Source organism: Vicia villosa, linkage group LG7 (genome assembly GCF_029867415.1).
Source record: "Vicia villosa cultivar HV-30 ecotype Madison, WI linkage group LG7, Vvil1.0, whole genome shotgun sequence".
Classification (NCBI taxonomy): Eukaryota; Viridiplantae; Streptophyta; class Magnoliopsida; order Fabales; family Fabaceae; genus Vicia; species Vicia villosa.
In genome coordinates, this window is record NC_081186.1 from 16,393,173 (window position 1) to 16,415,010 (window position 21,838).

Below are 21,838 nucleotides of genomic sequence, written 5' to 3' on the forward strand. Positions count from 1 at the left end.
AGAGAGGTTTTATACCCCAAAATTTGCCCGCATCTTTTTTCAAGAAAACTTCAATCTAAAAATTAAGAGTTTCATATAATCTTGGATTTTCACATCCTGATTTATGAATACTTGATTTTTAGAATTTTTTCTTAAACAGTATTTTGGCTTGCTGTTGAATTTATTCTTACGCAAACGCCAAGTACTGTTTATTGCTCCACACACGCTATTTATTTGATAGTTGTTTACAGATAAATAGTACTGACGCAATTGGTACAGAATTAAATCTTTTGCAGGCGCAGAGTCCGGGATTCAGACTGTACTGGTAAACAAGTAAATTATTACTAATTTTTGTTTCCCACTAACTTTTGTACTATATTCCATTATTTTTAAAATCTCTTTTCAGATCTCTTTTTCAAAAATCAAATCTTAACTTTATTCTACACATCTCTCTTTTTCCCAACACTATCATACACTTTCTTTCAAATCTTACTTCCACTCAAATTTTCCTTTTGTACGGAATCACTTCATTCCCCAACGTCTCTATCCTTCTTTTCATTCTATAAATACCTCTCATTTTTTCCATAAAATCTCACATCAAATTCTAAATCATTTCTCAAATTTCTACTTCATATCCATTCTCTCTTCCTCCCCGGCAAAATGGCGAAGCGGATGGAAACATGTTTTCTTATGGTCATCACCATTGCTACGGTGATCATGTCCTTCTTCTGTCTGCATAGTCCTGAAAAATGTGGACCTACGATGGTTACACTCCCGATCATCTATTTTCTGTTGGTCATAGCATGGGTTATTAATCGTCATTCTTAAAGTTTGCCGTATCTCTTATTTTCTTAAATGTACCGTTTACTCGTCGTACCGTTCATTATAGTATGTAATGTTTGTACTGTCAGTATTAAATGTTGTAATATTTGTCATATTGTTACTTAATTATTCAGATAATATTTTGTGTGTTTTCTGCCAGTCAAATATTTATGTTTCTGTGCATTAAATGATTTTTAGGGTTATTATCGGTAATTTTGCTCGCGTACAGTAAATAATAATTATTTATTATGTCTGTGTTTTTTAACAAGTCATGTAAATAAACTTTCATCTTTCACATAAAACAAAAACAACAAAAAGAAAATTAACTTTGACTGTTGATTTTTCACTCTAACTGTTACATGCCTGAATAGTCAGTTGACAGTCAAACTGCTGACAGTACAATTCTCCGTGTTTTGTACCATCAATCAAATCAAACTTTTGCATTTAAAAATTCCAAGATTTTTGTCCTAGAAGTCTTCTGAATATCACATGATTAGCAGAGACTCAGCACTGCACAAAAATCAGGTACGCTTAACTGTCTCCTACACAAACAGTCCCTGATTAGGGTTTCTTGTTTTTTCAGGAGAAACAAGTTTTTGAGACCTCAAATGGATTTCATGGACCTCCATACATCTCAAAGTACCATCATACAAATTTTCAAACTTCAATTCACTCAGACGCACCGTCAGCAGCTCAAACAGTCAACAGACGACCCGTTTGACCAAAAAAGTCAACAGACAGTCAAAAATGAAATTTTTTGTCAACATCCATATTTTGTCAAAGGATTCATCATTTGATCATTGGATGATCATAATTCATCAAGGAAAGATCAAAAATCAACAAAACCCTAAGATTCAAAATTAGGGTTTTCTCCTAAAAAGTCAACTGAACTTTGACTGGTCATAACTCTCTCATCCTTCGTCCAAGAAATTCAAACCAAAGCTCATTTTGAAGGAAATTCAATTATCTTTCAAATGCAATTGGTCCCATGGTCATTAGGTTCACCATTTGAAAAATATGAACCAAGACATTACAGGTCATTTTCAAAGTCAACAAAAAGACACTTTTTTCAAAAGGATACACAAGGAGCATTAAAAATCATTTTGACATGATACCAAAGACATTGGTTAGAGGACTCTTTTAGGTTTCCAAAAAGTGCAAGATCTCCTTCATATGACAAAAATTGAGGGATTTACACCTTGTTGAAGTTGGCTAAATTTTGGGAAAATGCATAAAATCAACATTGCTCAAAAATGTATTTTTTCCAAATGGGGCCAAGTTTTCATAGTTCAAACATGTTTACCATAATACAATGGGCCTCCCACGACCAAGACAAAGCCCACATCATTTTTATTCATTTTTGGTTTAATTTTATCCCATTTAAAATTAAATCGAAAATGGAAAATGGAAGGATAATGATGTAGCTTTAATCTTAAGCTAAAGCCTCCACAATTGACTCAATTCTGCAGCAAGAAGCAAGTACAGCAGGCCTGGGGCAAGAGGTGTGGAAAAATTAAGCCATGGTTGCTTAAAATTCAAGCTTGATATATTAAAGAAATCAAGAATTCAACAAAGACATAAATGCTTCTTAGCTTAGTTTATAAGCACTTCAATGCTTATATAAAGGCTATATCACTTCAGCAAAAAAGAGGAGGACGAATTTAGAAGCTCCCATAGGCATATATCACTCTTGTAACAACTTGTAAAAATTCAAAGAAACTTGAAATTCGAATTTTAAGTTTAAGTCATTTTCAATACAAACTAAGCATTCAAACATCATCTCTGAACTTCATTGAACTTGTCCAAGTAAATTTAAAGTATCAAAACCTCACAAATCGAGCCCCACAAGCCACGGTTTGTTCAAACATAAATCAACTCGTATTTGATCATACACGCATGCTTAGCAAGATGTAGACATATATTTGAGTTTAGTTTGATGTGTTGATCATTTCTGGAAGTTTAATTAAGTTTTGGATGCTTGTATACGAGGTTACCATTTTTAGGGTTCTTAGATCCTATTTAGGGATTTTCGTTACAAGCAAAATTAGAAGAAACTAAGGCCATATTCGAATTCAGGAGAGAAAACCCAGTCAAAAGAGCATGTCGCGAAAAATGTATGTTATGGTTTAACCTTATTCGCTATTTTGCAGGGTTAGAACACATCTATTATAGCGCTTTTCTCATAAAAACGCTGTCAAATGTGCTGGCTGGAGGTTGAAGATGATGAGGTGTCCTCACCTCATTGGATAGAACGCGCGCGCCAGTATTTTTGAATCCTGGGTTCCCATGTGCGCTTTCCATCATCTTTCCATGTGCCCTCAATATCTGAGCCATCTGATCTCATTAACTCTCAATCCAACGCATCAAAACACTCTCCATAACATGGACCTCATTTAAATACCACACCTGATTATTTTATTTTCTATTTTCTATTTTCATTTTAATTTCTTTGCAAAATTAGTTTAAATAATTCTAAAAATCCAAAAAATACACAAAAAATATTTTTAGGCTTCTAAAATAATATTTTATTTTCTGATATAAAAATATTTTATTTTTCTTCATAATTTAAATATTTTGCATAATTAATTAGTTTATATTTATATATTTGCTTTTTAATTATTTCAACCAATCAAAAAATCATAAAAATTTTTGTTCTTTATATTAAATATAGTTTATATATTATAGGCTAATTTTGTACATATTTAGAATAATTTTCTCTTTAAGTTTTAATTATTTGTGTAATGATTTATATAATTATGTGTTAATTAACTTAATAAATTTCAAATCAATTTCAAAAATCCCAAAAAAATTAGTTTTGTTTTAAAATTAATTAACAAGCATTTTGAACATATTTTGAACTTAATTTTTAGGTTTGAAATTTATTTTCATCTTTTTTCCTCATTTTAATTTAATTAATCATGCATTGATTATAATTAAAAACAATCATAAAAAACCAAAAACACTTCTCTTATTTTCTTGCAATTTAACTTCCTAGATAAATGTATAGGTTGTCAAATTCATGTAAATAGCGTAGTTTACATTTCCTGCACAATCGATGTAATAACGTAGATTTACTTTCCGCATTTTACATTTCCGCATTTTAAATTCCAGCACATATAAACTGCGTGTATGCCCAAAGATAAAATTGAATCGTTAGATCACTAACTTCAAAGATAAAATATTTGAATCCAAACACAATCACACTTGCACCTCTTAGGGTAATCCCTTTCTCATTCTTTTCAAAATCAAAATCAAATTCTATTATTTCAAACGCAAAATCGAACTTTTGTTTATATCCGGTGAAAGGATAGATTTTTAAAGGAAATAGGATAAAGACCTTATAACTCAGGGTAGACCTCCTAATTTGCTTGCTCAAATCAAAACAAACAAATCTCTCATATATCATTGTTTTTCAAAATAAAACTTTCAAAAAAAGACAATACTTTGTATATATCCAAACGAGGATCATTACGAAGTTAACGTTCTTTTTTCAAAAAACATCTTTTGAAAGATAAAAACACTTTGTATACATCCGCACAAGGATCATTACAAAGTCAATTTACAAAGGTATTTGGAACCACATACGAGCATTTCAAGGCAATCGAAAAGTAATTGAAAACAACTGAGCTAAGCAAATTAAAGAGCCCATGGATAACCATGGATACAAAGGGTGCTAACACCTTCCCTTTGTATAACCTACCCCCTTACCCAGAATTTCTTAAAGGTCTTTTTTCTGTTTCTTTTATAAACCTTTCCTTAATTGGATAAAATAAAAGGTCGGTGGCGACTCTCTGATTTTCAAACACAAAAGCAGAAACAAAAAGAGTCAGTTCGCGTATCTCTCTACGAGAGGTATGGCAAAAAACCGAGCGCGCGACAGAACTGGCGACTCTGCTGGGGATACTTTCTAAAAAACAAAATGTTTTCAAAAGGGGTTACCTTTAGAGAATAGATCATTCCGATGTTTTCAATTGTTTGACTTGATTGCTCTATTTTTCAAAAGGTTGTTTGGGTATATTGCTTGTGTGAAAGATTCTAACCCGAATCTTGAGATACTTTAAGTATGTGACAATAGACCAAGGAAACTGTACGGCATGTACCGGTACGGTTGATCTGGTAGTCACCGTTAGTGCGATACTTTGGTTTATACTGATGTCCCTTGAAAACGATCAAGGAGTATATTAGGCTTCCGAAATGTCATTAAACACTAATTTGTCTTAGAACCTTTTAGTTGAACTTGACTTGTGGCCTATTAAGTGGCTAGCTTTGAAGTTGATCGAAGTTAGTTATCCTCGAGGAATATTTTGATCGGCCGTCCGAGCGCCGTATTGAGATGTTACCTCCAAGGATCATAGAACCCGAATACTATTCTAGGACAGGTTTTAACCAACTCAACTTCAGTGGGGAGGGTATCACCCATGGACTTCATGCAAGCCTTTAAACTTAAGGCTATTGTTTGATTTGTTTTTGTGTGCCACATGTTTGACATCATAACATCATAAGCATCATAAGCATATCATTTTTTCACTAATCATTTCAAGGATCAAAGAGTTTACCTTTTGTTATTGCAGGTAATGGCTCCCGCCACCAGAGATTACATCCGAATCAACATCTCAACGGTACCATCTGAACTGAAAAACTTAGTATCAGAATTCCCCAGGAATGTTCAATTCACCGAAAAGCACGGTCACCTACTCCATTTGGTTACCTCAAAATTTGAAGAAGACATGATACGGGTCCTGTTCCAGTTCTTTGATCCCGAACATCATTGCTTCACCTTTTCTGATTACCAGTTAGTACCCACTTTGGAAGAGTTCTCTGAACTAATTGGATTACCTGTTCGAAATCAATTACCTTTCACTGGTTTAGAAAGGATTCCAAAACCTGAAACCATTGCTGCTGCCTTACATTTGCAAAAGTCAGAAATCGAGTCCAATTGGGAAACAAAGAGTGGAGTTAAGGGTTTGCTTGCTAAGTTCTTAATGGAAAAGGCTCGATTACTACTAGAAAACAAAAGTTACCCAGCTTTTGAGGAGGTTGTGGCTCTTTTGATCTATGGGTTGGTTTTATTCCCTAATCCCGACCAATTCATAAGTGTGCACGTCATCAACCTTTTCCTAACCCGTAACCCGGTACCAACATTGCTGGGAGACATTCTACATTCTCTACACACTCGTACCATGAAGAAACGAGGAACTCTCATGTGCTGTATACCACTACTGGCTAGGTGGTTTACATTTCATCTTCCCCGATCAGTGTTGAGAAATGAACAAAGAATGCAATGGTCTCGCAGGATTATGTCTTTGTCTCATTCAGATATCCGGTGGAACAACTTCTTTCAAAGAGACATTACTATCATTGATCATTGTGGAGAGTACCCTAATGTGCCACTACTTGGCATCAAAGGGGGCATCACTTACAATCCCTCTTTAGCTTTACGCCAATTCGGATATGCACGGAGCAACGGTCCTCATGACATGATTATCCGTGGCATTGTGTTTGATTACGAGGATGATTCCCACAGACATCGACGAAGGTTCATACATGCGTGGGGCAGTGTCTATAGAATAGAAAGCAAAACTTTGGGGCAATGGAATTCTATCCCTATGGAACCTTACCTCAGATGGGTGCGGGCTCATGCTCAGAAACTCATCATGCCCTATCCCGCTATTCTACCTATGACTATTGAGCTAGAAGTCGAAGGAGACGAACCTCAAGTTATTCTACATCCGGATATGCCAACTGACCTGGAAGAGTTGCAAAAATCTTGGGTTCAACTAAAAGAGGAAAGAGATACCTTCAAAGCACACTGTCAAGACTATGAGAGAAGATTATTGGAGCTCACCAGACAACTCCAAGAAGAACAGCAGATCAACACATTCCTGGGTGCAAAGAGAAAGCGTCCATGGGAGACCTGAAGGATCCTTCATTTTCTTTATTTATTTCTGTTTTGTAAGCCCGAATGAGGCAAAAAAAAAAAGAAAAAAAAAAGAAGAAAAAATAATAATAAATTGTTTGACTAACAAATGTTTGTTTTTCTTTTGTTTTAACAAATCTAAACTCTAAGATCCTTGAAAACATTGCATATACATTTCATTCATTGCATATACATTTCATTCATTGCATATACATTTCATTCATACACATTGCATAACAGGTTCACATGACGGATTTCTCATCTCCTCGCTGTTTATTTCAGTCAGAAGAGATGGAATCTGAAACAAGCATCAAGAATCTCGAAGCACAGAACGCCCAAGTTCAAGTGGCAATTCTGGAACTGGCAAAGGGGCAACAAGAACTGAAAGCCCTGATGATCAAGAAGAAAAAGAAGCCCAAAGGATCTGTAGGCTTGAGCCAACTGAAAAGAAAGATCAAAATCCCAGCCAAAAAGTTCAAAAAGCCACCGATCCCTGAAATAGTCGGTGATGGTGAACAAGGAGACAATCACAGCAACCAGGGTTCTGCCAAACCCTCTCTCTCTTCTAATGAAGAAGATTATCATTCTGGAGACGAACAGGATGATGACAAGTATCAGCAGTTGGAAGAACGCATGAAAGCTATGGAGATACAAAAAATACCTGGCTTAGATTTCAATGATCTGGGACTCATCTCAGATGTTGTTATCCCTCCAAAGTTCAAAGTTCCTGTCTTTGTGAAATATGATGGAGTTTCTTGCCCAAAACTACATCTGAGGTCCTATGTAAGGAAGATACAACCTCACACAACAGATAACAAATTGTGGATTCACTTCTTCCAAGAAAGTCTGTCGGGTACACAACTCGAATGGTACTACCAGCTGGAAAGTACCAAAGTTCATACCTGGGAAGATTTAGCTGCTGCTTTTTACAAACAGTATCAATACAATGCTGATCTTGCACCAACCCGTACTCAACTAAGGGGCATGTCCATGGCACCAAAAGAAAGTTTCAAAGGATATGCACAAAAATGGAGAGATATGGCTGGAAGGGTTCAACCACCCTTATCTGATCGCGAGCTGGTCGACATGTTCATGGGCACTTTAACTGGCCCTTTCTATAGTCATTTGCTGGGAAGCTCATCATCAGGTTTCACTGACCTGATATTAACTGGGGAACGTGTCGAAAGCGGCATTCAAAATGGAAAAATTCAAATAGGCTCTTCCTCTGGTACTACAAAAAGGCCCATCAGTGGGAGAAATGAGGTCAACACAATGCACAGTCTGAAAGGTCGCAAAAGTGAGCAGCACCAATCTGTGGGGGCAGTTCTGATCTCCGCATCTGCACCTCAAAAAGATTAACAGCCAAAATATACGCGTCGACCAGATGCGCCAAGAAGAAATTTCACCAGAATCAATATGCCAATCTCTCAGGCATTGCAGCATTTGCTAAAAGCAGATCTGATCACATTAAAAGATCCTCCAAAGAATGTCAACACTTCCTCTCCGAGTTATCGCCCCGATGCAACGTGTGCGTATCACTCAAACTGTCCAGGACATGACGCAGATCACTGTTGGGCCCTGAAAAATAAAATACAAGACATGATAGATGCTGGGGAAATTGAGTTCGATCCTCCAGAAACTCCAAATGTCATCACGGCACCCATGCCGAAGCATGACAAAACTGTCAACGCTATCCTAGACACTGTTTACATCTATGATGTGACCGAATTGTCAACTCCGCTCCTCGAAGTCAAAGGAAAGCTAATCCAAGCTGGCTACTTTCCAGGTTGTGACCCTGATTGCTTTTATTGCTCATACCTGCCCAATGGTTGTGAAAATCTGAGAATGGGAATTCAAAAATGGATGGATCGCCGTATCATTATGTTTGAGAGGCTCCCTTCTATGGACGTTTTATGCGAAGTCTTTGCAAACGGGATGAGAATAGAGGATGTCTCAGTGATCTCCAGCTTACCATTCAAAATCTCTGCCAAGGCTCCTTTCAAAATTTCCGCTACACTCAAAGTGGCATCAGTAATCATTGCTAGTCCAACTCCATTTCCATACTCCTCAGATAAAGCTGTCCCGTGGGGTTACGACACTAATGTTTATGTCCATGGAGTTAAGCAGGGTACCTCGACTGAAGAGGCCACGAAGTTAACTGCTCCAACTGTGGATAATATTGTGGGTACCAGCAAGATCACGAGAAGTGGAAGGATCTTTTCACCAGAAATTTCTCCAAATGTTGCTACTGGTCCAGTCCAGGTCCCAGTTCCTAATCAAGATATCGACACTCGAGGCAAAGAGCCACAAGTTGAGCCAGTTCAAATACCGGTGGAGGTCACTGTTGAAGATCCATCGAAGCAAGAAATGGAGGAAATATTGAAAATCATCTGCAAGAGTGATTACAATATTGTCGAACAACTGGGGCACACTGCTTCAAAAATCTCAATGCTGTCTCTGTTAAAGTATTCAGAAGCTCATGCCAAAGCTCTGATGAAGTTCCTGAAAGCTGCGCATGTGCCTCAAGAGATTTCAGTCGATCAATTTGAAAATTGTGTCGCCAATCTAACAGTGACCAATGGCCTCGGTTTCTCTGATGTTGATCTAACCCCTGCTGGAAAGAATCACAATAAAGCCCTACATATCTCCATTGAATGTAATGGCACCACTCTATCTCATGTGCTGGTAGATAACGGTTCTTCTTTGAACGTGTTACCAAAAACAGTACTGGAAAAGCTTGACTTCGAAGGAGTTGTGTTACAACCAAGCGATGTTGTGGTAAGAGCCTTCGATGGGTCAACAAGAACAGTGTACGGAAAGGTGAATCTCCCAATCAGAGTGGGCTCTCAGATCTTTGATTCTACCTTTTACGTAATGGAAATTCACCCAGCATATTCCTGTTTACTAGGACGCCCTTGGATACATGGGGCAAATGCTGTAACTTCTACCCTGCATCAGAAGTTGAAATATCCAGTAAAAGGAAAGATTGTCACAGTTTATGGCGAAGAGGAATATGTGGTTAGTCACCTGAGCAATTCCAAATATGTCGAGTTGGATGACGAATTCATCGAAACTCCCTGCCAATCTTTTGAGGTGGTCTCTCCAGATGTCTCTACTACCAAGCATATTTCTGCTACTCCAACTACAACTATGGCTTCTCTCAAAGATGCCAAAGCTGTGATCGAAAAAGGTGATTGCACAGTATGGGGACAGCTCCTCGATATACCTTACAAGTCCGACAAGCTAGGCCTGGGCTATGATAGTGGAAATCAAAAGAATGATCAAAGTCCTTGTTCTGGAGGATTAATGTCACATTTCATCAGCCAAGGAGTAAACGCCATTGAAGACGATGGAGTGTTCTTGAACCATATCATTCAGCCATATCCAGATGAAATTCCACCCATTTCCATGGGAATGTGGGATACTTTGGGAGAACCAAGCAGCGGGTATAATTATCAATATACCGCACCTCAGAATTCTTTTATTGCTATGGAAAATATTACCCCAACTGGATGGGGTGATCAATTTGAAAATGACAAAAGTCTCACAAGTCCCAGCACTCAGCAATATCAAAATCCACCTAAAGAAGTTTGGGATACGCTAGGAGAGCCAAGTGGCAAATATGACTTTATGGTGAAATATTCCGCTCCTCCGAGCTCACAAATCGCCATGGAAGACATTGTCCCAACTGGATGGGATGAACATTATGATGACAATTTTACTCCTGAAAACACCAGGGAAACACCAAATAACGAGGGTTACTTTCTGTCACAGTACACTACTCAGCAGACTGCACAAGTCTCCCTCAAAGACATCATCCCGACTGGATGGGACGGCCTTATCGAGTATCTCGCTCAGCCAACAGAGGTACCTCAACCTGGATCCTCATATCCAACAGATCATCCTACTTATCCTGAAAGATCACCGACTCATTTCCCCACCAATGAAATCAATGCTGTGGGAGATGAAGAAGACAACTGCAACTGGAACAGCTGGATACTCCCTGCTCACAACAATGGATTGAACAACTGGAAAACTGAGGATGTGATCTCCTTCGATCAGGAGTAAATGCAATTTCCTGTTTTCTTTGTGTATATTGTGCAAAGATAAAAATGGTTCCTGTACTATCGAACCATGAGCTTGAAAGCCGTGTGCCTTGCCCGAAGCACACTGGTCCTTTTATAAGGGTTTATCATATCATGAGCATGTGCATTCAATAAAATCATGGGACGTTTGCATATTCAAATTTTGTGATCCTTTTTCTTTCTTTTCTTTTCAAATAGCTATGTTTTCTTACACACACTCACATAAATAAAATGCAGATTCACATTCACGTTGGATCCAGTCGATAAAGATTCTGCTATTGCCCGTCATGACTTTGAAAATCCAATCTACCAAACTGAGGACGAAAGTGAGGAAGATTGTGAAGTACCAAGAGAACTTGCAAGGCTGCTAGAACAAGAAGAGAAGGCTATACAGCCTCATGAGGAACCAATTGAGGTTATCAACTTGGGCAGCAACGAAGAAAAGAAAGAAGTCAAAATAGGGGCTGATTTAGAAAACAGTGTCAAGCAAAGACTGATTCAAATGTTGCAAGACTACGTCGAGATATTCGCCTGGTCCTATGAAGATATGCCAGGCCTTGACACGGACATTGTGGTTCATCGCCTGCCAATCAAAGAAGGTAGCACTCCAGTCAAGCAGAAACTACGAAGGAGTAGGCCTGATATGTCAAAAAAGATCAAAGACGAGGTTGAAAAGCAATTCAATGCCGGCTTCCTGAAAGTTGTAAGTTATCCTCCTTGGATAGCTAACATCATGCCCGTACCTAAAAAAGACGGGAAAGTCAGAATGTGTGTAGACTACAGAGATCTGAACCGGGCAAGCCCCAAAGATGATTTCCCTTTACCTCACATCGATGTACTGGTTGATAATACCGCACAATGCAAGGTATTCTCCTTTATGGATGGATTCTCAGGGTACAATCAAATCAAGATGGCACCCGAAGACATGGAAAAAACAACCTTCACAACACCCTGGGGAACCTTTTGTTACAAAGTAATGCCCTTTGGTTTAAAAAATGCAGGAGCAACCTATCAACGTGCAATGGTAGCTCTATTTCATGATATGATTCATCAGGAGATAGAGGTGTATGTCGATGATATGATTGCAAAGTCCAACACCGAAGAAGAACATCTGGGTCATCTACACAAGCTGTTTGACAGACTCAAGAAATACAGGTTGCGACTGAATCCAAATAAGTGTACCTTTGGAGTAAGATCCGGCAAACTCTTAGGTTTCATCGTCAGTAGCAAAGGTATTGAGGTTGATCCGGCCAAGGTCAAAGCCATTCAAGAAATGCCTATACCCCGTACCGAGAAACAAGTCAGAGGATTCTTGGGACGTCTGAATTACATCGCCCGATTTATTGCCCACATGACTACTACTTGTGTGCCGATCTTCAAACTGTTGAAGAAAGATCAAGTGGAAAGGTGGAATGAAAAATGCCAGTTAGCCTTTGACAAAATCAAAGAGTATCTCCAAAAACCGCCAATCTTGCTACCACCTGTGGAAGGAAGACCCCTGATAATGTACCTAATTGTGTTAGAAGATTCAATGGGGTGTGTACTGGGGCAACATGACGAGTCCGGTCGAAAGGAGCATGCAATCTACTATCTTAGCAAAAAGTTTACCGATTGCGAAACAAGATACTCACTACTCGAAAAAACTTGTTGTGCCTTAGCATGGGCGGCTCGCCGACTAAGACAGTATATGCTAAATCACACCACTTTCCTAATCTCCAAAATGGATCCTATCAAGTACGTGTTCGAAAAACCTGTTCTCTCTGGAAGAATAGCAAGATGGCAAATGATCCTAACAGAATATGACATTCAATACATTTCACAAAAAGCAATCAAAGGAAGTGTGGTAGCTGATCATCTGGCTCATCAAGCAGTGGATGATTATCAAACATTGAACTTTGACTTCCCAGATGAGGACATTATGCTAGTCAATGACTACAAACAACCAGGACCAGAAGAAGGACCCGAGCTAGGAACCCGGTGGACTATGGTTTTTGACGGAGCTTCTAACGCACTTGGCAATGGCATCGGAGCTGTGATCATTTCTCCTGCAGGAGGTTATACACCATTCACTGTCAGATTATGCTTCAACTGCACTAACAATATAGCCGAGTACGAAGCATGTATTCTGGGTTTCAAAGCTACAATCGATCTAAGAATCAAGTTCCTGAAGATCTACGGAGACTCGGCCTTGGTAATTTACCAAGTCAAAGAGGAATGGGACACGAAGCACCCGAATCTAATTCCTTACAAAGAATATGTGCTGAGTCTGATTCCTTATTTCGAAGAAATCACTTTTGAACACATCCCACGCGAGGAAAATCAACTAGCTGATGCCTTGGCTACCATGTCATCCATGTTCAAAGTCAGGTGGGACAATGAGGCGCCGACGATCACCATTTACAGACAAGATGAACCATCCTACTGCAATGAGATCAATGCCGAAGGAACGGGAGAAAAACCATGGTTCCATGAAGTAAAAAGATATCTCGAAACTCAGGAGTACCCTGAAGGGGCGTCCATCAACGACAGAAAGTTTCTAAGGAGGTTTGCCGCCAAATTCTTTCTAAGCATTGGAACCCTATACAAACGCAACCATGACTCGACTTTACTTCGTTGTGTAAACAAGAAGGAAGCAGAGCAGATTATGGAAGACATACACGATGGTGCCTTTGGTACTCATTCAAGTGGACATACAATGGCTAAAAAGATCCTCAGAGCAGGTTATTACTTGTCTACCATGGAGACAGACTGTCATCATCATTCCAGAACCTGTCACAAATGTCAGATATATGCTGACAAAGTACATGTACCTCCAGTTCCGTTAAACGTCCTGAAGACTCCTTGGCCTTTTGTAATGTGGGGTATTGATATGATTGGAGAAATCAAGCCCACTGCCTCCAACGGACATCGCTTTATCCTGGTCGCCATTGACTACTTCACAAAATGGGTAGAAGCAGCTTCATTTGCTTCTGTCACCAAGAATGTGGTGGCCCGATTTATCAAGCACAATCTCATTTGTCGGTATGGCATTCCCGAAAGGATCATCACGGACAATGGCACAAATCTAAACAACAGAATGATTACTGAACTTTGCACACAGTTCAAGATCAAACATCATAATTCTTCTCCATATCGACCAAAGATGAATGGCGCAGTAGAAGCTTCCAATAAAAACATCAAGAAAATCATACAAAAATGACAGTAACCTACAAAGACTGACATGAGATGTTACCTTTTGCTCTTCATGGTTATCGCACATCTGCGCGTACTTCAACAGGGGCAACTCCATTCTCCTTAGTCTATGGTATGGAGGCAGTTCTTCCAATTGAAATTCAAATCCCTTCCCTAAGGATTATGAAAGAAGCCGATCTAGACGAAGACGATTGGATTCAGACCCGGTTAGACCAGATAAACTTGCTTGATGAGAAAAGGCTCGCAGCTATTTGTCATGGTCAATTGTACCAGAAGCGCATGATCAAAGCCTTCAACAAAAAAGTCAAAAGTCAAGCATACCAAACTGGTGGCTTGGTTGTCAAACACATCATCTTACCACAAGGTGATCCCAGGGGCAAATGGACTCCCACTTATGAGGGACCATTTGTAATCAAGAAAATATTCTCCGGCGGTGCCATGTTGCTTACCACCATGGATGGCGAGGATTTCCCACACCCTGTGAATGCGGACATAGTCAAAAAATACTTCGCTTGAAAAGAAAAGCTCGCTAAGTTGAAAACCTGAAAGGGCAACTTAGGCAAAAAATGAGCGTCTCGGTGGATTGAAAACCCGAAAGGGCGGTCCAGGCAAAAATTAGAGACTAAATAATACTATCCCGGTAGGCTGAAAACCTGAAAAGGCAGCCTAGGCAAAAGTTAGGGAATAAAGCGTACAACTATGTTCAGTTCAGCTGCCTACTCACCATCAAGATTCAACATATCAAAGACGCCGATCAATCCAATTACTTTCTTCCAACAAGTGAGGGATGAGATGCTCGAAGACAGATTGGCAATAGCAGAATTGAAACTTGACTGCACATAGCTATTTATCTTTATAAATATTTTCCAAAGCTTTAAGACAATTTCCTACTACTAGGATTTTTGTTTCCTTGAACTAATCAGCCTATCATGGCTCTTTTTCAAAAATCAATGCAGCTTAGGCTCAAAATCAACGTTTTCACTTTTTCTGTTTTGAATACGTAAACGTCCCAATGATGATTTTGAATGAACATGTGCATTTGAATATGATTGATGTTTACCAAAAAAAAAAACAGGAACAACATTAAGGTAATGTCTCAATCATTGGGACATCATCCCGAAATCAGCATCAGAAGAAAATCTCCAACAGAGATGCATTTCTCAGCAAATTCCTTGATAAGATTTTTCTCTCCAAACGAAGTGATTCGAGAAATCTTATCCCCCAGCAGGGCTGTTCCAGATTACTATCTCCAGAAGGTGTGGTCTCCACACCAGGACTTGGTCAAATAGTGCATCGGAGGATTATGCATCTTCCTCATTCCCACTCAAAAGATCATCAACAATCACAATACCTTCATCTCCAGATGACTGACTAGCTGGGATTTATTTTCCCAATCATACATCATATATCATACATCATACATCATACATCATACATCATACGTCATACGCATATTCATACACAGCATATAATATTTCATGACAAACGCATACATAACATGCATATTTCTCCTTTAGTTAGAGAATCTCATGCATTACATACATCATGCCATTGCATATCACTAACTTGATTTTTCAGGCAGACGGATGTCTTCAACAAAGATGTTCTCAATCACATACAGTGTTCCCCTTGAACTCTATTCAAATAAGCAGTCCTCTCAGATATAATCAAGCCAAGGATTCATTCTGAAGAGATCTCTCCTTTTCAAATTACTTATCAACTCAAAAAAAAGCAACGCAGATCTAAAGCTGATACCTCAGACGATTCCAGAACGATCTACCATCGAAGATCTAAAGCTGATACCTCAGACGGTTCCAGAACGATCTACCATCGAAGATCTAAAGCTGATACCTCAGACGGTTCCACAACGATCAACTTTCAAAATCTAAAGCGGAAAAACTTTGGACAGTTCCGTAACGATCATCCTCCTAGACTTAAAGCGGTAACCTTGGACGGTTCCGAAATAGTCAACAGAAAGACTTTCAAATCCTTCATCAAGATATAATCAATGGATTCATTATGATGAACAAACCATCAAACACATTTGCCAGGGGGCATCTGAAAGCCCATCCCAGGTAATGTTTCAATCTTCCAACCACATTTCTCAGACAACATTCAAAGACAAATTCCAACATCACTCCCGATGGAGGTAAGTGCAAATTTTCAGGGCATCTAAAATATTCAATCATCTTCCACCTTCAGATTTCAGACAATCTCTTCAGGTTTAAGAAGATTGAATAGGGGCAACTGTTATACCCCAAAATTTGCCCGCATCTTTTTTCAAGAAAACTTCAATCTAAAAATTAAGAGTTTCATATAATCTTGGATTTTCACATCCTGATTTATGAATACTTGATTTTTAGAATTTTTTCTTATACAGTATTTTGGCTTGCTGTTGAATTTATTCTTACGCAAACGCCAAGTACTGTTTATTGCTTCACACACGCTATTTATTTGATATTTGTTTACGGATAAATAGTACTGACGCAATTGGTACAGAATTAAATCTTTTGCAGGCGCAGAGTCCGGGATTCAGACTGTACTGGTAAACAAGTAAATTATTACTAATTTTTGTTTCCCACTAACTTTTGTACTATATTCCATTATTTTTAAAATCTCTTTTCAAATCTCTTTTTCAAAAATCAAATCTTAACTTTATTCTACACATCTCTCTTTTTCCCAACACTATCATACACTTTCTTTCAAATCTTACTTCCACTCAAATTTTCCTTTTATACGGAATCACTTCATTCCCCAACGTCTCTATCCTTCTTTTCATTCTATAAATACCTCTCATTTTTTCCATAAATTCTCACATCAAATTTCTACTTCATATCCATTCTCTCTTCCTCCCCGGCAAAATGGCGAAGCGGATGGAAACATGTTTTCTTATGGTCATCACCATTGCTACGGTGATCATGTCCTTCTTCTGTCTGCATAGTCCTGAAAAATGTGGACCTGCGATGGTTACACTCCCGATCATCTATTTTCTGTTGGTCATAGCATGGGTTATTAATCGTCATTCTTAAAGTTTGCCGTATCTCTTATTTTCTTAAATGTACCGTTTACTCGTCGTACCGTTCATTATAGTATGTAATGTTTGTACTGTCAGTATTAAATGTTGTACTATTTGTCATATTGTTGCTTAATTATTCAGATAATATTTTGTCTGTTTTCTGCCAGTCAAATATTTATGTTTCTGTGCATTAAATGATTTTTAGGGTTATTATCGGTAATTTTGCTCGCGTACAGTAAATAATAATTGTTTATTATGTCTGTGTTTTTTAACAAGTCATGTAAATAAACTTTCATCTTTCACATAAAACAAAAACAACAAAAAGAAAATTAACTTTGACTGTTGATTTTTCACTCTAACTGTTACATGCCTGAATAGTCAGTTGACAGTCAAACTGTTGACAGTACAATTCTCCGTGTTTTGTACCATCAATCAAATCAAACTTTTGCATTTAAAAGTTCCAAATTTTTGTCCTAGAAGTCTTCTGAATATCACATGATTAGCAGAGACTCAGCACTGCACAAAAATCAGGTACGCTTAACTGTCTCCTACACAAACAGTCCCTGATTAGGGTTTCTTGTTTTTTCAGGAGAAACAAGTTTTTGAGACCTCAAATGGATTTCATGGACCTCCATACATCTCAAAGTACCATCATACAAATTTTCAAACTTCAATTCACTCAGACGCACCGTCAGCAGCTCAAACAGTCAACAGACGACCCGTTTGACCAAAAAAGTCAACAGACAATCAAAAATGAAATTTTTTGTCAACATCCATATTTTGTCAAAGGATTCATCATTTGATCATTGGATGATCATAATTCATCAAGGAAAGATCAAAAATCAACAAAACCCTAAGATTCAAAATTAGGGTTTTCTCCTAAAAAGTCAACTGAACTTTGACTGGTCATAACTCTCTCATCCTTCATCCAAAAAATTCAAACCAAAGCTCATTTTGAAGGAAATTAAATTATATTTCAAATGCAATTGGTCCCATGGTCATTAGGTTCACCATTTGAAAAATATGAACCAAGACATTACAGGTCATTTTCAAAGTCAACAAAAAGACACTTTTTTCAAAAGGATACACAAGGAGCATCAAAAATCATTTTGACATGAGACCAAAGACATTGGTTAGAGGACTCTTTTAGGTTTCCAAAAAGTGCAAGATCTCCTTCATATGACTAAAATTGAGGGATTTACACCTTGTTGAAGTTGGCTAAATTTTGGGAAAATGCATAAAATCAACATTGCTCAAAAATGTATTTTTTCCAAATGGGGCCAAGTTTTCATAGTTCAAACATGTTTACCATAATACAATGGGCCTCCCACGACCAAGACAAAGCCCACATCATTTTTATTCATTTTTGGTTTAATTTTATCCCATTTAAAATTAAATCGAAAATGGAAAATGGAAGGATAATGATGTAGCTTTAATCTTAAGCTAAAGCCTCCACAATTGACTCAATTCTGCAGCAAGAAGCAAGTACAGCAGGCCTGGGGCAAGAGGTGTGGAAAAATTAAGCCATGGTTGCTTAAAATTCAAGCTTGATATATTAAAGAAATCAAGAATTCAACAAAGACATAAATGCTTCTTAGCTTAGTTTATAAGCACTTCAATGCTTATATAAAGGCTATATCACTTCAGCAAAAAAGAGGAGGACGAATTTAGAAGCTCCCATAGGCATATATCACTCTTGTAACAACTTGTAAAAATTCAAAGAAACTTGAAATTCGAATTTTAAGTTTAAGTCATTTTCAATACAAACTAAGCATTCAAACATCATCTCTGAACTTCATTGAACTTGTCCAAGTAAATTTAAAGTATCAAAACCTCACAAATCGAGCCCCACAAGCCACGGTTTGTTCAAACATAAATCAACTCGTATTTGATCATACACGCATGCTTAGCAAGATGTAGACATATATTTGAGTTTAGTTTGATGTGTTGATCATTTCTGGAAGTTTAATTAAGTTTTGGATGCTTGTATACGAGGTTACCATTTTTAGGGTTCTTAGATCCTATTTAGGGATTTTCGTTACAAGCAAAATTAGAAGAAACTAAGGCCATATTCGAATTCAGGAGAGAAAACCCAGTCAAAAGAGCATGTCGCGAAAAATGTATGTTATGGTTTAACCTTATTCGCTATTTTGCAGGGTTAGAACACATCTATTATAGCGCTTTTCTCATAAAAACGCTGTCAAATGTGCTGGCTGGAGGTTGAAGATGATGAGGTGTCCTCACCTCATTGGATAGAACGCGCGCGCCAGTATTTTTGAATCCTGGGTTCCCATGTGCGCTTTCCATCATCTTTCCATGTGCCCTCAATATCTGAGCCATCTGATCTCATTAACTCTCAATCCAACGCATCAAAACACTCTCCATAACATGGACCTCATTTAAATACCACACCTGATTATTTTATTTTCTATTTTCTATTTTCATTTTAATTTCTTTGCAAAATTAGTTTAAATAATTCTAAAAATCCAAAAAATACACAAAAAATATTTTTAGGCTTCTAAAATAATATTTTATTTTCTGATATAAAAATATTTTATTTTTCTTCATAATTTAAATATTTTGCATAATTAATTAGTTTATATTTATATATTTGCTTTTTAATTATTTCAACCAATCAAAAAATCATAAAAATTTTTGTTCTTTATATTAAATATAGTTTATATATTATAGGCTAATTTTGTACATATTTAGAATAATTTTCTCTTTAAGTTTTAATTATTTGTGTAATGATTTATATAATTATGTGTTAATTAACTTAATAAATTTCAAATCAATTTCAAAAATCCCAAAAAAATTAGTTTTGTTTTAAAATTAATTAACAAGCATTTTGAACATATTTTGAACTTAATTTTTAGGTTTGAAATTTATTTTCATCTTTTTTCCTCATTTTAATTTAATTAATCATGCATTGATTATAATTAAAAACAATCATAAAAAACCAAAAACACTTCTCTTATTTTCTTGCAATTTAACTTCCTAGATAAATGTATAGGTTGTCAAATTCATGTAAATAGCGTAGTTTACATTTCCTGCACAATCGATGTAATAACGTAGATTTACTTTCCGCATTTTACATTTCCGCATTTTAAATTCCAGCACATATAAACTGCGTGTATGCCCAAAGATAAAATTGAATCGTTAGATCACTAACTTCAAAGATAAAATATTTGAATCCAAACACAATCACACTTGCACCTCTTAGGGTAATCCCTTTCTCATTCTTTTCAAAATCAAAATCAAATTCTATTATTTCAAACGCAAAATCGAACTTTTGTTTATATCCGGTGAAAGGATAGATTTTTAAAGGAAATAGGATAAAGACCTTAAAACTCAGGGTAGACCTCCTAATTTGCTTGCTCAAATCAAAACAAACAAATCTCTCATATATCATTGTTTTTCAAAATAAAACTTTCAAAAAAGACAATACTTTGTATATATCCAAACGAGGATCATTACGAAGTTAACGTTCTTTTTTCAAAAAACATCTTTTGAAAGATAAAAACACTTTGTATACATCCGCACAAGGATCATTACAAAGTCAATTTACAAAGGTATTTGGAACCACATACGAGCATTTCAAGGCAATCGAAAAGTAATTGAAAACAAGTGAGCTAAGCAAATTAAAGAACCCATGGATAACCATGGATACAAAGGGTGCTAACACCTTCCCTTTGTATAACCTACCCCCTTACCCAGAATTTCTTAAAGGTCTTTTTTCTGTTTCTTTTATAAACCTTTCCTTAATTGGATAAAATAAAAGGTCGGTGGCGACTCTCTGATTTTCAAACACAAAAGCAGAAACAAAAAGAATCAGTTCGCGTATCTCTCGGCAAGAGGTATGGCAAAAAACCGAGCGCGCGACAAGAGGTATGGACAACTTCTAATTGATGTTTAGAAGTTGTTCAAATTCTTGTTTGACACCCTGAACTCTTAGAACTTAGAATCACTATAAAAGTGAAAAGAAGAGAAAATGGAGAATTTCAAGTGACTATGGACTTGGAGAATTCTGGTGTATGGGATGCAATGAGCAATGCGCTCTATTTATAGGCAAGATTTAGAGTTTGTGGGAGGGAAAAACTCAGAAGTTTTAAGCTCACATGTGATCTTGTACCGTGTTGCTTCTTTGTGAAGAAATGAGAAAGTTATGGTTCCCATGGTGAGTACAAACTTTAAGCATGCTTGCAAGGACTTTGATATGATCTTAGAGGCTTGCTTATTGGTTTCAATTTGCTTTTGGGACAGAAGAAACAAGTTGGGAGCTCAATGCAAGAGTTGTTGGTGATTAAAGTCACTTTACTAGAATGGAAGTATAACCTTTATGCTTGAAATGGAATGATTCAATGGTTAATGGCTTAAGCACTTGGATCATAGCCCTAAAGAGTGTGTAATCTTCTGATTATGACCTATTAAACAAGTTATATGGGCTGCAATAAAGGAATCTTTCAAATTTGAACAAGTTTGGTTCATAACTTCTTCACTTTCTTCATGTTCTTATTCATTTTCAAGTGTTCATGGTGGCATATTGACAAAATCATATCTCATGAATGGAGCCATGGATTTTCATGCTACTTAGCTCTTTGGAAAGCCCTTGCTACATACTTCAAATGAGTATTTTAAAGTTTTCTCAAACCCCTTTTGGATCATTGAGAAAAATGGCCATAAATTTTTTAAAAAAAATCCAAGTAAAACACTTGAAAATTTTTCCAAGTCTTTGAAAATTATCTTCTTAATTCCATATCTCTCAAAATAATCACTTTTTGAAAAAAGTTCCAATGTGATAAGTTGTTTGTTTTGCCAAGATCTACA